This window comes from Symphalangus syndactylus, chromosome 15 (genome assembly GCF_028878055.3).
Source record: "Symphalangus syndactylus isolate Jambi chromosome 15, NHGRI_mSymSyn1-v2.1_pri, whole genome shotgun sequence".
NCBI classification, from domain to species: Eukaryota; Metazoa; Chordata; class Mammalia; order Primates; family Hylobatidae; genus Symphalangus; species Symphalangus syndactylus.
In genome coordinates this window covers 74104309-74120528 of record NC_072437.2, presented here as the reverse complement: position 1 = coordinate 74120528, position 16220 = coordinate 74104309, and the positions used below count along the sequence as shown (strand labels likewise).

Genomic DNA, 16220 nt, shown 5'->3' with positions numbered 1-16220 from the left:
AGGCAGAGGTTGCAGTGAGCCAGGATGATGCCACTGCACTCCAGCCTGGCAACAGAGCGAGACTGCACCTCAAAAAAAAAAAAAAAAAGAAAGAAAAAAATAGCAATCCTAATGTGTGTGAAATGGTACTTTATTATTTAAATTGTAAAAAAAAAACATAAAATTTACTATTTTTACCACTTTTAAGTGTTCAGCTCAATATTGGTCGGTATATTCACATTGTCACACAGGAGATCTCCAGACCTTTTTTATTTTATAAAACCAAAACTCTGCCTATTAAACAACAGTTCCCCAATTATCTCTTCCTCCAGCCCCTGGTAACCAGCATTTTACTTTCTGTTTATGAATTTGACTACTTTAGATACTTCACATAAGTGGAATTTGCAGTATTTGTCTTTTTGTGACTGGCTGTTTTCAGGTAGCATGATGTCCTCATGGTTCTATGTTATAGCGTGTGTCAGAATTTTCTTCCTTTTAGAGGTCTATTGTATGTATATGTCTTTTAGGTCTAAGTAGTTTATAGTGTTGTTTAAGCCCCTTCCATTTCCTTACTGATCTTCTGTTTGGTGGTTCTATCCATTTTTGGAAGGGTATAATGAAGTCTCCAGCTATTATCATAGAGTTTTGTGTCTATCTCTCGTTTTAATTCTGGTAATTTTTGCTTTAATATATTTTGGGGCTTAGTTGTTAGGTATCTGTATGTTTAGAACTGCTGTATCTTCTTGCTAGAATGAACCTTTCATCAATATATAATGTCCTTTGTCTCTTACAACCTTTTTTGATTTAATTTCTGATTAGTATAGCCACTCCAATTCTCATTTGGTTAATATTTGCATATATTAGGTTTTCTATGCTAACAGAAAATAGTACTCAGCTATTCTACATCTTTGTATCTGAAGTGAATCTTTTTCTTTTTCTTTAAATTGAGATGGGATCTCACTTTGTTGCCCAGGTTGGTCTCAAACTCCTGGGCTCAGGTGATCCTCCTGCTTTGGGCTCCCAAAGTGTTGGGATTACAGGCGTGAGCCATGGTGCCCAGCCCTAAAGTGAATCTTTTGTAGACAGCATATAGATGGATCGTGTTTTTAAAAATTCAGTCTGCCAGTGTATCTTTTATTATAATTTAATCCATTTATATCTAAGGTAAGTCTTCATAAGGATTTACCTCTGCCATTTTGCTGTTTTCTGCATGTCTTATGTTTTTTCCTTTCCATTTCTTTTTTTTTTTTTTTTTTTTTTTGGAGACAGAGTCTCGCTTTGTCGCCCAGGCTGGAGGAGTGCAGTGGCGCAATCTCGGCTCACCGCAAGCTCCGCCCCACGGGTTCACGCCATTCTCCTGCCTCAGCCTCCCGAGTAGCTGTGAGTACAGGCTCCCGCCACCGTGCCTGGCTAATTTTTTTGTATTTTTAGTAGAGACGGGGTTTCACTGTGTTAGCCAGTATGGTCTTGATCTCCTGACCTTGTGGTCCACCCACCTCAGCCTCCCAAAGTGCTGGGATTACAGGCATGAGCCACCGTGCCCAGCCAGCCCTTTCCATTTCTTCTATTACTGCTTTTTATGTTTAATTTTTCTCTAGTGTACCATTTGATTTCCTTCTTTTCTATATATTTTAAAAGTTCTGTTTTTTTTTTTTTTTTTGAGACGGGGTCTCGCTCTGTTGCCCAGGCTGGAGTGCAGTGGTGTGATCTTGGCTCACTGCAAGCTCCGCCTCCCGGGTTCACGCCATTCTCCTGCCTCAGCCTCCTGAGTAGCTGTGACTACAGGTGCCCGCCACCATGCCTGGCTAATTTTTTTGTATTTTTAGTAGAGATGGGGTTTCACTGAGTTAAGCAGGATGGTCTCGAACTCCTGACCTAGTGATCCTCCCGCCTTGGCCTCCCAAAGTTCTGGGATTACAGGCGTGAGCCACTGTGCCCAGCCTAAAAGTAGTTTTTAAATGGTTACCTTGGGGATTAAAATAGCCATTATACCCTTCCAAAGATGGATAGAACCACCAAGCAGAAGATTAAATTTATAATAACATATTGCAAATAATTTGGCTTCAGAAGTGTACACTCTACTGCTGTACTTCTCTGTCCTCTTCATTTGTAATATTGTCATAGATTACATCTGTATTTATTGTGTGCTCATTAATATAAATTTAAAATTACTGTTTTTTGGTTTTTTTTTTTTTTTGAAATGAAGTTTCTCTCTTGTTGCCCAGGCTGGAGTGCAATGGTGCAATCTTGGCTCACCACAACCTCTGCTTCCTGGGTTCAAGTGATTCTCCTGCCTCAGCCTGCCAAATAGCTGGGATTACAGGCATGTGCCACCATGGCTGGCCAATTTTGTATTTTTAGTAGAGACGGGGTTTCTCCATGTTGGTCAGGCTGGTCTCAAACTCCCGACCTCAGGTGAATCTGCCTGCCTTGGCCTCCCAAAGTGCTGGAATTACAGGTGTGAGCCACCGCTCTCGGCCTAAAATTACTGTTTTATGGCCTTTTATATCATATAAAAAATTAATTATAAACCTAAAGTACATTACCGCTGACTTTTCTGTTACCTCTTTAGTTACCTTCACTCATATTCTTTCTTCTTACCACGTTGAGTTACTGTTCAGTGTTTTATCATTTTTGCTGGAAGAACTCTCTTCAGCATTTCATGTCGGGCAGGTCTGCAGGAAATGAACTTCTTTTCTGCTTTTGCGTATTTGGAAATATCTTAGTTTCTCCTTATTTTTGGAGGGATTTTTTGCTGCATATAGAATTCTTGGCTGACAGATTTTTTTCCCTCTCTTTCTGTTAGCACTTTAAATATATCATCCCACTGACTTCTGGCTTCTATAGTTTCTGATGAAAAATATGCTGATAATGATAATCTAAATAATCTAATGAGGATCCCTTGAACCAGATGAGTCTCTTCTCTCATGCTGCTTTCAAAATTTCTGCTCTCTTTGAGGTCCACAATGTGTCTTGACATGGATATCTTTGAGTTTATCCTGCTTTTGGAGTTCGTTGAGCTTCTTGGATATGTATATTTATCATCATCATATTAGGGCAGTTTTCAGCCATTGTTTCTTCAAATGTTTTGTTAACTTTGGAAATCTGATTCTCCCAGTCTTTACAGATCGCAGATTTTTTACTTGTTGAGGGATAGAGCTGTTCACATGACTTTTTCTGCCCCTTTTTTTTTTTTTTTTTTGCCCAGTTTATGTTTCTTGTTTGTAGGCACTGGAGTTTCTGTTCCATTATCTCTGTGGTGAGGTAGTGACCTGACAAAAATTTCCTTAAATGTCTGCATAGAAAAGAGAAAAGGGTCATGTCTCAGTAAATCTGTGATAGATGCTACAGGGAAAGCTACTCCTGCCCAGAAGGCTGAAACCAAGGAAGTGTCTGCTCCAGACCAGCCCAAACACACAATCCCAAATTTTGGTAAAAGTTCCTGTCAGCCCTGTGTACAGCCAGCTGTGCCAAGAACATAATATGCTATTCCCAAAGCTGAGTTGGGATGAGGAATGAGGGATAGTGGCTGGTTTGTGCTATTCGCTTATGAATGATTATCAGCCTCTCCCTCCATTGCTCCTGTATTTGTTTTAGGTGTACAATCAGGTTCTGGAGATCCAAAGTAGTTGGTTCCAATCATTTTTTCCCACTCAGTGGTTGTTTGGGTGGAAGTACTCATACCTAGAACTTCTTGCCACACCATTTTGCCTAAAGTCTCTGTCTTCATCTGTATTTTTTCTTTTTTAAAAAATTTGTTATTTCATCTGTTTTTTTATGTCAGATTTACAAGGATCTTGTAACTTTAAAATTATAAAAATAAATGTTTGGTATTCTTGTAATTTATTTTTACATTAAATTTTTTATTAAATAATTTTTAAATTTAAGACTTTATCTTGTATTAACGTTTATGTATGATGAGGGGTAGGTGGGTCCGCAAATTTTTATTTTTGTATTGGAGTTTCTTTCAGTGTGAGACAAGAATTCAAAGTAATATTTCTCAGTTGCTTCCCAGTTGTTTTATACTACTTTTCTGAAAAATTTATATAACCTATTGAAATTTCATTGTATACTAAATTCCTTGATATATTGGGTCTATTTCAGACTTTTTTTTTGTCTGTTTGGTCTCTCTTTTCTTATTCCCTACCTCACTGTTTCATTTATTGTAGCTTCATAATATGCTAGTTTCTTCTGTTACTCATCTCTTTTTAGAATTTTCCTGTTCTTGGCTGGGTGTCATGGCTCACGCTTATAATCCCAGCACTTTGGGACGCCAAGGCAGGCAGATCACTTGAGGTCAGGAGTTGGAGACCAGCCTGGCCAACATGGTGAAACCCCATCTCTACTAAAAATACAAACAGTTGGGCATGGTGGCAGGCGCCTGTAATCCTAGCTACTTGGGAGGCTGAGGGATAAGAATCATTTGAACCCAGGAGGTGAAGTTTGCAGTGAGCCGAGATTGTGCCACTGCACTCCAGCCTGGGTGACAGAGCGAGATGCCGTCTCAAAAAACAAAAAACAAAAAAAAAGATTTTTCCTGTTCTTGCTTATTTTTCCATATAAATTTGAGAATCAGTTTATCTAATTAAAAATTCTGTTAGTATATTTATTGGGATCAAAGTAAGTTTGCAGATAATTTAGGGAAAATTGATATCTTTATGTTATTGAATCTTGCTTTGGAATTAGGTTTGTTTTTGTTAGTATTAGTACTGTGATGAATTCACGGATTTAAGCATATTTGAGGCCGGGCATGGTGGCTCATGCCTGTAATCCCAGTGCTTTGAGAGGCTGAGGTGGGAAGATCACTTAGGGCCAGGAGTTCACGACTAGCTTGAGCAACATAGGGAGACCTCATCTCTACAAGAAATAAAGCAATTAGCTAGGCATGGCGGCACATGCCTGTAGCTCTAGCTTCTCAGGAGGCTGAGGTGGGAGAATCACTTGAGTCCATAAGTTCAAGGCTGCAGTGAGCTATGATGATGCCATTGCATTCCAGCCTGGGTTGCCAGTGAGACCCTGCCTCTAAAAAACAGAAACAAAAACAAAACAAAAAACAAACAAACAAAAAACCAAAACCACATATATGATGTGTTTTAATTAATTGCAGTGATTTTTATTCATTTTCAAATTGTCCTCTCTTTGGCCAGTTGGAGCCTATTCATGTTGGCTCTGGAGTCCTTTTAACTCCATTAGTCTTCAGTAGCTTTCTTGCTATCTACTATAAGCAAGTGTTTTGGACTAATCTTATACATTTCCTGCCTCTGACCTGCAATATACCATTTCTCCAAGGAGCCCTGGTTTCAGTAGGTGGGAAATGGTATTTTCATCTATTGGATTTTAAGTTTCTGCACTCATATTTTTAACATGGAGAAGTACCTTTTTCCTCCTGTAAATACGAATTTTTTCCTATCCTTCTGTTCATTTTTGTGGATATCTTTTCTTATCTGAATATATTATTTTCTTAAAAGTTTTTTCCCCTTAGATGGTTACCGTTTCTACCAACTTGAGTTTTTCATCCCATTTGTTTTCATCATGAAGATATCTTTCATATCTACTCAGCTGTCAGGTAGTCCTTGGTTGTCTGTTCGTGGTTAAGAATTCATGTCTAAAAGCTGCGTGGACACTCTAAGCCATTGAGGGTCACAGTACACTGTTGATGTCACACTTCATTAAGGGATGATCTGGGTGGATGTTTGTTGGGAAATCTCCATTCTTGGGTATCTTTTTATGAAATCATGTTTTCAGAAAGAGCCTTCCAATTTCCTGAATGGGGAGATGTGTGACTTGCAGTTTTAGGTGGAGGTTAGGTCTCAGCACCAGTACTGAGTATGTATCAGTTTATTTTATACCTCAGATTCAACTGAAATAAAGGGCTTGCCCCTGAACTGTGCCTTATATCTTCCTGTCCAAAGTCAATCTTGTACTTTCTCCACAGATTAAACTTGTGGATTTATTTGGATGGGAAAGGAAATGTAGGTTTCTAATTGCTTTTCAGTAGTTTTCCCTGAGTTGTCTATTAGCTTTTTTTTTTTTTTTTGGGAGACAGAGTCTCGCTCTGTCACTTAGACTGGAGTGCAGTGGCCTGATCTCGGCTCACTGCCACCTCCGCCTCCCAGGTTCAGGTGATTCTTATGCCTCAGCCTCCTGAGTAGCTGAGATTACAGGCGCGCGCCACCATGCCTGGCTAATTCTTGTATTTTTGGTAGAGATGGGGTTTCACCATGTTGGCCAGGCTGGTCTCGAACTCCTGACCTAAAGTGATCTACCTGCCTCGGCCTCTCAAACATTAGCTGCCCTAAGTACATCATCTCCTTTGGAGAAGAGATGCTGCTATTAGGTTGGTGCAAAAGTAATTGCAGTTTTTGCCATTTCTTTCAGTGGTTCCTGAACCTGTTGAGTATTCTATTTTGAACTGTTGCCTCATTCCTCTGAAAATTGTTATGTTGATGAAGATACTTCCTACCTTGACAAGTGAATGTTAACTGCAGTTTCATTTGTAATTTGTTCATTTCTAAACTTTGCTTCCTGTGGGTTCAGTGTTTACCTTTTTCAGGCCTGCTAAGTCAGATACAACTAATCCATGCTTATCTGCCTTCCCTCTTCCAAAATTGTAGTGCACTTGAATTCTCTCCTATCTCCCCTTCCTCGTAGGTTTGTCCTTTTTTAAAAAAAAAACAAAAACAAAACTCTTATCGTAGGTTTAGTTGACCTTGGATGGGAGCAAAATTTTATGGCCATTCAGTTGTCTGATTTCTACGTATTAATTTGTTATGTAGATACAATTATTTTACTATGTAAACTCACTGTCTATAATAGTTTTTCAGGTAAATCTTTCGGGTCTTTGGGGTAAAGAATTGTATAATTTGTATATAATATTTTCCCCACTTTCACTTTTTTTTTTTTTTTTTTTTGAGATGGAGTCTCATTCCGTCGCCCAGGATGGAGTGTAGTGGCACAATCTTGGCTCACTGCAACCTTTGCCTCCCACGTTCAAGCAGTTCTCCTGCCTCAGCCTCCGGAGTAGCTGTAATTACAGGCGTGCGCCACCATGGACCGGCTAATTTTTGTATTTTTTTTTTTTTTTTTTTTTTTTTTTTGTATTTTTAGTAGAGATGGGGTTTTGCCTTGTTGGCCAGGCTGGTCTCAAATTCCTGACCTCAGATGATCCGCCTACCTCAGCCTCCCAAAGTGCTGGGATTACAGGCATGAGCCACCGTGCCCGGCCTCACATTTTTTTATTTCTTCATTTCCTTTTTGTATAATCCCATTGGCTGTTACTTCTAGAACAATGCTATATGGTAATAGTAGAAGAATGATCTTGTCTTATTCTTGACTTTAATGATAATGCTTTTAATAATTCTTTCTTTCTATAATTCCTTCTTCCTATTTTATTAGGAATTTTTATTCTTTTTTTTTCTTTCTTTTTTGAGATAGAGTCTCGCTGTCTTGCCCAGGCTAGTGTGTAGTGGTGCAATCTTGGCTCACTGCAGCCTTGACCTCCTGGGCTCAAGTGATCCTCCCGCCTCAGTCCCATAAGTAGCTGGGACCACAGGCATGCATCACTATGCCCATCTAATTTTCCTATTTTTTGTAGAGTTGGGGTTTCTCCGTGTTGCCCAGGCTGGTCTCCAACTGCAGGCTCAAGAGATCTGCCTGCCATGGCCTCCTAAAGTGCTGGGATTACAGGCGTGAGCCACTGTGCCCGGCCAGGAATTTTTGTTCTTAACATTTTAAATCTGTCATATTAACTCAGAACTATTATAAGTGCCATGAATACATACTGACTTATACTACTCTTTGCTGTAAAAGAGTTCACCTTAGCTTTCTTTGTAATTCTTTACCAATACTTAGAAAGTGTTTAGATAGGCTTCTAAGGGAGAAGATGATGAATACTTTTGTTGAAGCACTTTGAAGTGCTTTCTTTGTGATTTTGTTTTTTGAAGATTCATCAGCCTTTTTCAGCAAGTACTAATATTTTCTTGATACAAGTATGTGAACATTTGTATTTTAACTATCACCTTTTCATTGTTTTTTCATGACAACATCAACTGTTGTGTTAATTCTCACTGAATCAAAATAAAGACCAAATAGAACTGAAAGCATTTATGATTTATAATGTGCAGTATCACAAGGCAGCTTAAAAATTAATTGGGAACTTACTGAAATTCTGAGGTACAAGCACCAGTTGTCTGGTAATTGTTTAGGAGTTAGGTAAGTAGGAGTGTGCTAAGTGGTTTTCACATCCAGTTATATCTTCGAATTAGAAGAAAAGCCATGTGAACCATTTTTATACCATTTACTGTGGTAAAATGGAAACTCAGATAAGTTATTTGCTAAGTCTTAAATAGCTAGTTAGAATTGACTGGAGGTAGAATAGTGGCGGCTACGTGGAGTAGATTTTACTTTGATAATGGAGAAGTGGTCAACTTCTAATTGGATTGTCTTTCTTTAAAGGACTAAGTAGATGTTTTCTGGTTGAAACATTATTTCTATGATATGTAGAAGTGACCAGTATTATTTACAGTCTATGATTTTAAAATAGCTGTCATAGTTGAATGGTTATTCTGTTTTGAGAAGTAGATTGCTGCAGGGATCTAACTGTGGTAAAGAAAGACCTATTTTAGGCTACACTGTTTTCTTCTAAGGAGACCGATGACACATAGCAGCCACCAGAGGGAACTGTGAAATCAGTTCTAGCTTTTCTGCCCCAGAAGTGGTTTTCTTCTGTTTTAAGTATGCCAAAACAAAGGAGCCAAATAACTTATATATTAAAAGCCTACACATTTTATAACATCTGTAGATTTGGGCTGAGCTGTTATCTCATTTCTGTGAAAATCATTATGTTGATCAGGTACTTCCCTTATGACAAGTGAATGTTAACCACAAGTTCAGCTTCATTGTGTTTTTTTTTGTTGTCGTTGAGACAGTGTTTCACTTTGTTGCCCAGGCTGGAGTGTAGTGGCATGATCTCTGCTTTCAGCAACCTCTGCTTCCCTGGCTCAAGCGATCCTCCCACCTCAGCCCCTGAAGTAGCTGGGACTACAGATGTGCACCACCATGCCCAGCTAATTTTTGTATTTTTTTTGGAGTCAGGATTTCACTCAGTCACCAGGGCTGGTCTCTAACTCCTAGATACAAGTGATCTGCGTGCCTCTGTCTCCTAAAGTAGTGGGATTACAGGTGTGAGCTACCATGCCTGGCCCCATTCATTGTTTTTTAAATCCCATTGTAGGTTGGTACTTTGGGCTTGCTGTTTCTTTTGAAGCTTGTGTATTTTGAATATTGATTTGGTTATTTTATCGAATGGTTGTGTTTTTTTTTTTATTAAAAATAAGAGCTGTGGCCGGGCACAGTGGCGCCTGTAATCCCAGTTACTCAGGAGGCTGAGGCAGAGAATTGCTTGAATCCAGGAGACAGAGGTTGCAGTGAGCCGAGATCATGCCACGGCACTCCAGCCTGGGCGACAGGGCGAGACTTGGTCTCAAAAAGGAAAAAAAAAAGAAAAATTTAGCCTGGCGTGGTGGCACGTGCCTGTAGTCCCAGCTACTCGGGAGGCTGAGGCACAAGAATTACTTGAACCTGGGAGGCAGAGGTTGCAGTGAACCGAGATTGCACCACGGCACTACAGCCTGGGCAACAGAGTGAGACTCTGTCTCAAAAAATAAAATTAAATAAATAAATAAATAAATAAGCAAGCTGGGTGTGATGGCGTCTGCCTATAAATCCCAGCTACTCAGGAGGTTGAGACAGGCAGGTTGCTTGAGCTTGGGACTTCGAGACCAGGCCAGGGCAACATGGCGAAACCCTGTCTCTGCAAAAAAATACAAAAAAATTAGCCTGGCGTGTGGCATGTGCTTGTGGTCCCAGTTACTCAGGAGTCTGAGACAGCAGGATCCCTTGAGTCCAGGAGTTGGAGGTTGCAGTGTTGCAGTGAGCCTAGATCGCACCACTGCACTCCAGCCTAGGCAATAGAGCCAGACTCTTTCTCAAAAAAAAAATAATAATAATTCTGTTTAAAAGCTTAACCCAGCACACACCTATAGTCCTAGCTACACAGGCAGGAGAATCACTTGAGTCCAGGAGTCCAGCATGGACAACATAGAAAGATCGCCATCTTGGCCGGGCGCAGTGGCTCACGCCTGTAATCCCAGCACTTTGGGAGGCTGAGGTGGGTGGATCACGAGGTCAGGAGATCGAGACCATCCTGGCTAACACGGTGAAACCCCATCTCCACTAAAAATACAAAAAATTAGCTGGGCGAGGTGGCGGGTGCCTGTAGTCCCAGCTACGTGGGAGGCTGAGGCAGGAGAATGGCATGAACCCCAGGGGGTGGAGCCTGCAGTGAGCCGAGATCGCGCCACTGCACTCACTCCAGCCTGGGTGAAAGAGCGAGACTCCGTCTCAAAAAAAAAAAAAAAAAAAAAAAAGAGGGGTGATTATTTAACTTACCCAAAGACCTATAAATTACTACTTCATATCCTAAGACATTATTTCAGAAATTAAAATATAAACATCATTACTCTAAGACAGTTCCTTCATAAGGAAAACTTGTTTATAGCAAAAATAAGATATACTAAGCAGAAAGTTTCAGATTAGTCCTTTAGTTACTTTTAAATAAATTAGAAAAAAAATTTTTTAACATTTCTATTGCAGAAAGTTTTAAAAATTGAAATATACTGAATAACATTTTCATTCAAAATTTTCATAACTAATTAAATTAAAATTTTTTAAATACAAGTACCATCAGTAATAGCTAACATTCTTTTAATGGTTATTATGGACCAAATATTCATGTCAAACACTATAGCAACCCCTTAAAGTAGAATCATTATATCAATTGTACAGATTAAAAAAAAATCCTCCGCGGGGCACGGTGGCTCACACCTGTAATCCCAGCACTTTGGGAAGCCGAGGCAGGCAGATCACTTGAGGTCAGGAGTTCGAGACCAGTCTGGCCAACATGGTGAAACCCTGTCTCTACTAAAAATACAAAAAAAATTGGCCGGGCATAGTGGCTCATGCCTGTAATCCCAGCTACTCAGGAGGCTGAGGCAGGAAAATTGCTTGAACCTGGGAGGCGGAGGTTGCAGTGAACTGTGATCGTGCCACTGCACTCCAGCCTGCAGCCTGGGCAACAGAGCAAGGCTCTGTCTCAAAAAAAAAAAAAAATCCTCAGTAGTTAAGTAAGCTGTTTAAAACCACAGCAAGAAAATGGTAGAGGTCAGGATTTAAATATTCACAGCTATTAAGCAAAATGAAATTAAATATTAATAATGTAAATAAACAATGCAGCTCTTATTTTTTTTTTCTTGAGACAGAGTTTCTCATCATCGCCCAGCCTGGAGTGCAGTGGCGTAATCTCAGCTCACTGCAGACTCCATCTCCTAGGTTCAAGTGATTCTCCTGCCTTAGCCTCCCAAGTAGCTGGGATTAAAGGCGCCTGTCACCATGCCTGGCTAATTTTTTGTATTTTTGGTAGAGATAGGGTTTCCCTATTTTGGCCAGGCTGGTCTCAAACTCCTGACCTCGTGATCTGCCCACCTGGGCCTCCCAAAGTGCTGGGATTACAGGTGTGAGCCACCGCACCTGGGCCCCCTGCTAAATTTTGTGTGTGTGCATATATATATGTGTAGGAAAGATGGGGTTTTGTCATGTTGACCAGGCTGGTCTCGAACTCCTGATCTCAGATAATCTGCCCGCCTCAGCCTCCCAAAGTGCTAGGATTACAGGCGTGAGCCACCGTGCCCAGCCTAATTTTTGGATTTTAGTAGAGACAGGGTTTCACCATGTTGCCCAGGCTGGTCTTGAACTCCAGAGCTGAAACAATCCTCTCGCCTCAGCCTCCCAAAGTGTTGGGATTACAGGCGTGAGCCACTGCACTCAGCCCATTTTCTTTAAAGCAGTTATAAATGTATCTTTTGCCATTTTCCAGTCTCAGCATGTCTTTCATCTGACAGCAGATAGACACACAGCTCTTTCTCTGAGAGGAATAGAGACTGGTTTTGAAATTGAGCTCTGTGTATAGTGTTTGACTCCTTTACTGTCTTGGGACCTTGGGCAGTTTTAATTAATGTGTGAGCTGCTGTTTTATTATAGAAAAAAGTTCTGTTTTTTTAACTCAAAGGGGTTGTCACAGTTACGTGAGAATAAAATAAGACCTTGGTATTCTGTAAAATATTGTATGTTTTTGAAAATATTTCATTTTCTTACTTTGTTGAGTGGTGGAACACTAGAACTTGGTTTAATGAGGACACTTAATGGTCAGAGAATAATACAGCATATATAAACTAAAGGGCTAGAGTGTATACTTGGATAATTAAATAATGCTGTTACTTAAAAATAACTTTGATAGTTAAAGTGAACATAATTGGCTTTGGTTTCTGATCTTTCCACAAACATTTGGGACAATTGTCTACTCTTTGCTCAAGCATTGTGTTAGGTCTTAGAGATTCAGTGAAAAGACAAGTTACGGCCGGGCATGGTGGCTCACGCCTGTAATTCCAGCACTTTGGGAGGCCAAGGCGGGTGGATCACGAGGTCAAGAGATGATCACGAGGTCAAGAGATGGAGACCATCCTGGCCAACATGGTGAAACCCCGTCTCTACTAAAAATGCAAAAAATTAGCTGGGTGTGGTGGCGCGTGCCTGTGGTCCCAGCTACTCAGGAGGCTGAGCCAGGAGAAGCGCTTGAACCCAGGAGGTGGAGGTTGTGGTGAACCAAGATTGATCGTGCCACTGCATTCCAGCCTGGGTGACAGAGACTCCATCTCAAAAAAAGAAAAAAAAAAAAAAGAAAAGACAAATTACTTTAATGTTTCATTAAAAAGTTAGTATACACATATTTGAAGTCTGTGAAAAGTGCTTATTCTGCGTCTCTTTTTGTATCTAGAGATTGCATCTTTGACTGGAATTTTGCCAACTGTATATCATCTTCCGCTACTGACTCCTTTTCCTTCCTTTATTCAGTCAGGTGCTTAGCTGCATGAAACTCTAGATTAAAGCAGAATCCAAAGTGCATCTAGTTGACCACTCACCCTCCCCTGCCTAAACTTCTGCCCTTTCTAGCAAACTACTTCTATCAGTGTGATGTGATCCTCTCAAGAGTTTTTTTTTTTCTCCCCATGAATTTATGTACAAATATATATACTTCAGGGAAAATATCGTATATATAGGTTTTTGGGATATGCGTAACATCACAGTAGTAATTTTCTTTGTGTACTATAACTTTTTAATTTTTAATTTTTGTGGGTACTTTGTAGGTGTTTTTGTGGGTACATTGTAGGTATATTTATGAGTTACATGAGATTGTTTTTTTGTTTTTTGAGACAGAGTCTCACCCCATCACCCAGGCTGGAGTGTAGTGGTGCAGTCTCTGCTCCCTGCAACCTTCACCTCTCAGGTTCAAGCAATTTTCATGCCTCAGCCTCCTAAGTAGCTGGAATTACAGGTGCATGCTACCATGCCCAGCTAATTTTTGTATTTTTAGTAGAGATGGGGTTTTACCATGTTGGCCAGACTGGTCTCTTAACTCCAGACCTCAAGTGATCTGCTTGCCTCAGCCTCTGCCCGGCTACGTGAGATGTTTTGATACAGGCATGCATTATGTGATAATCAGTGGAGAATGGAGTATCCCTTCAACTGTTTATCCTTTGTATTGCAAATAATCCAGTTATACTCTTATTTTAAAATGTACAATTAGATTATTATTGACTATAGTCACCCTGTTGTGCTATCAAATAATAGGTCTTATTCTATTTTTTTGTGCCCATTAACCCCCACCTCTCTACTACGCTTCTCAGCCTTTGCTTAGCATCCTTCTACTCTGTCTCCATGAGTGTTCTGTAACTTTTTAAAGTCATCAGTATACCTTGTAGATTTTTTTCATGTCAGTAAGAGATCTTACTTTTAAAATACCCTAATCTGTTTACTTTTTCTCATCTCCCATCACCACCCTTTTTTCAGCCACTGTCATCTCTCACTTGGACCGTTTCAATGGCCATCTAGTTTGTTTCTTTGCTTCCAGTTTTTCCCTCTTGTTCCCACATAGCAGCCACAGTGATGTATTTAAAACCTGAGATTGTATCACCTTTTTGCTGAAAACATGGCAATGTTTCCTGTTCCAGTAAAATCCAAACTTTCACCTTTAGTTAGAATTAATGCTTTCTAAGCTTAGGCAGGGCTGTTTGTCTGTTTTGATTACTGATTTTTCCCATGTGCCTAGAAAGTATCTTGTGCATACTAGGTGCTCTGTAAATCTGTTAAATGTAATTAATGAATTAGCTAGTTGGCCTTGATGTGTTATTCTCTGCCTATTTATCTCATTTTATCCTCCTCTTTGCTTCCTACTTTGATCTGCCACATTGGCTTTTTTCTGCTGCTTGGATTGGCCAACTTCATTCCCTCTAGGCTTTGCAGAAGCTGTTTTCTTTGCCTGGAATATCCTGTCCCCAGTTTTCTCACAGCTGAATCTTATCATTTCGTATTTCAGTGTAAATGTCACTTGCTTAAAGAGATGTTCTCTGATCACCAAACTAGTTATCTCGTCACCTTCTGTTATTCTGTTTAAAAATTTTTAAATTTAGTTTAAAAAAATTGATAAATCACGTGGCCTAAAATTAAGAAAATGCTACAAGACGTACAGTGAAAAATGCCTCTACCACTGTCATCTGTAAATCAAAGCAATACATATTAGTCTCTTTTTTATCCTTTCAGAGGCTCTTTAAATGCAGTGTTTTTAAACCAGTCTTTAAGAACTATATAGCCAGTATCTCCTCATCTTTTCAGATAATACACTATGAAAATTAGGCCAAACCACTGTATATAAGCCACTTAAATTTCCTATTCATCCTATCTACAATTTTATCTATAGTCTGTACTTGCGCTTCAGTTTTACCTCTTCTAGTTGGTTCCCCTTGCATTTTGCCCCCCAAGTTTGATCTGCGAGATCAAAGTGGTTCTTGTTCAGAATTAGTGATATTACCACCTGAGCCTATGATCTGTCTCATCTCCATTTGCTCAGTAACTTTGTTCTAGAAATTTTCTCTCTCTGTGTGTGTGTGTGTGTGTGTGTGTGTGTGTGTTTTCTTTTGAGACAGGGTTTGCTCTGTTGCCCAGGCTGGAATATAGTGGCACAATCATAGCTCACTGCAACCTCGAACTCCTGGGCTTAAGTGATCTTCCTGCCTCAGCCTCCTAAGTAGCCAGGACTACAGATGTGCGCCACCATGACTGGCTGACTTTTAAATTTTAGTATTTAGTAGATTTGAGGTCTTGTTATGTTGCTCAGGCTGGTCTCGAACTCCTGGGCTCAAGCAGTCCTCCCACCTCAGCCCCAAAATGCTAGGATTACAGGTATGAGCCATTGTGTCTGGCCTGAGGTTTTCTTAACTCTGCTATTTTCTTTGGCTTCAGCACAACCTGCCATATAGGAGGTGTTTAGAAAATATTAGTCGAATATAGCAGAATGATGAATTTTGAACTCTTGAATTTTAGAGACCTGGGTATTCAACCTAGCTATGTGACTTGGGCAAGAGAGTTAGCATCTGTAAGCCAGAATTTCTTTTATTTTCTTTTTTCTTTCTTTCTTTTTTTTTTTTTTTTTTCATTTTGAGACAGGGTCTCACTCTGTAGCTCAGGCTGGAGCGCAGGGGCACAATCATGGCTGGCTTCAGTCTCAAACTCCTGGCCTCAGATGATTCTCCTCTTCAGCCTCCTGAGTAGCTGGGACTACAGACATGTGCCACCATGCCCGGCTAATGTTTGTATTTTTTGTAGAGATGGGGTTTTGTCATGTTGCCCAGGCTGGTCTCAAACTCCCGGGCTCAAGTGATCTGCGCACCTCAGCCTCCCAATGGTCACATTGCCTTCTCTTTTACTTGTAGTCTCCCTCTGCATGTCTTTTATAAGGGTACTTGTGAGTGCATTTGTGACCCACACAGGTAATCCCATATAATCTCACTTGAAAATCCTTAATGTTAATCATATCTGCAAAGTCCCTTTTTCCATGTAAGGTAACATTTATAGGTTCCAGGAATGGGGACCTGATATCTTTGGTGACCTTTATTCAGCCTGCTACTGGTATATAAAGCACACAGCATAGTGCCTGGCAAAAAAAAGGATTTATGCTTTCCGGATAGGGTCAAGAAAGATTAAAATTTTCAGAAAGATTCAATTGTACAATTAATGGGAGCCAGAGAATATGAGAAAAGTGGGTTAAAAAAAGATGAGATGGCCAGGCACAA

The 16220-nt window shown here is 40.0% G+C and overlaps 1 protein-coding gene across 6 annotated transcripts in view; it reads left to right on the top strand.

Annotated features, from left to right (window-relative positions):
- The window catches only part of ZMYM2 (zinc finger MYM-type containing 2), a 128995-nt gene that overhangs the window by 18103 nt on the left and 94672 nt on the right, over positions 1–16220 (top strand). The gene's annotated exons all lie outside the window — the stretch shown is intronic.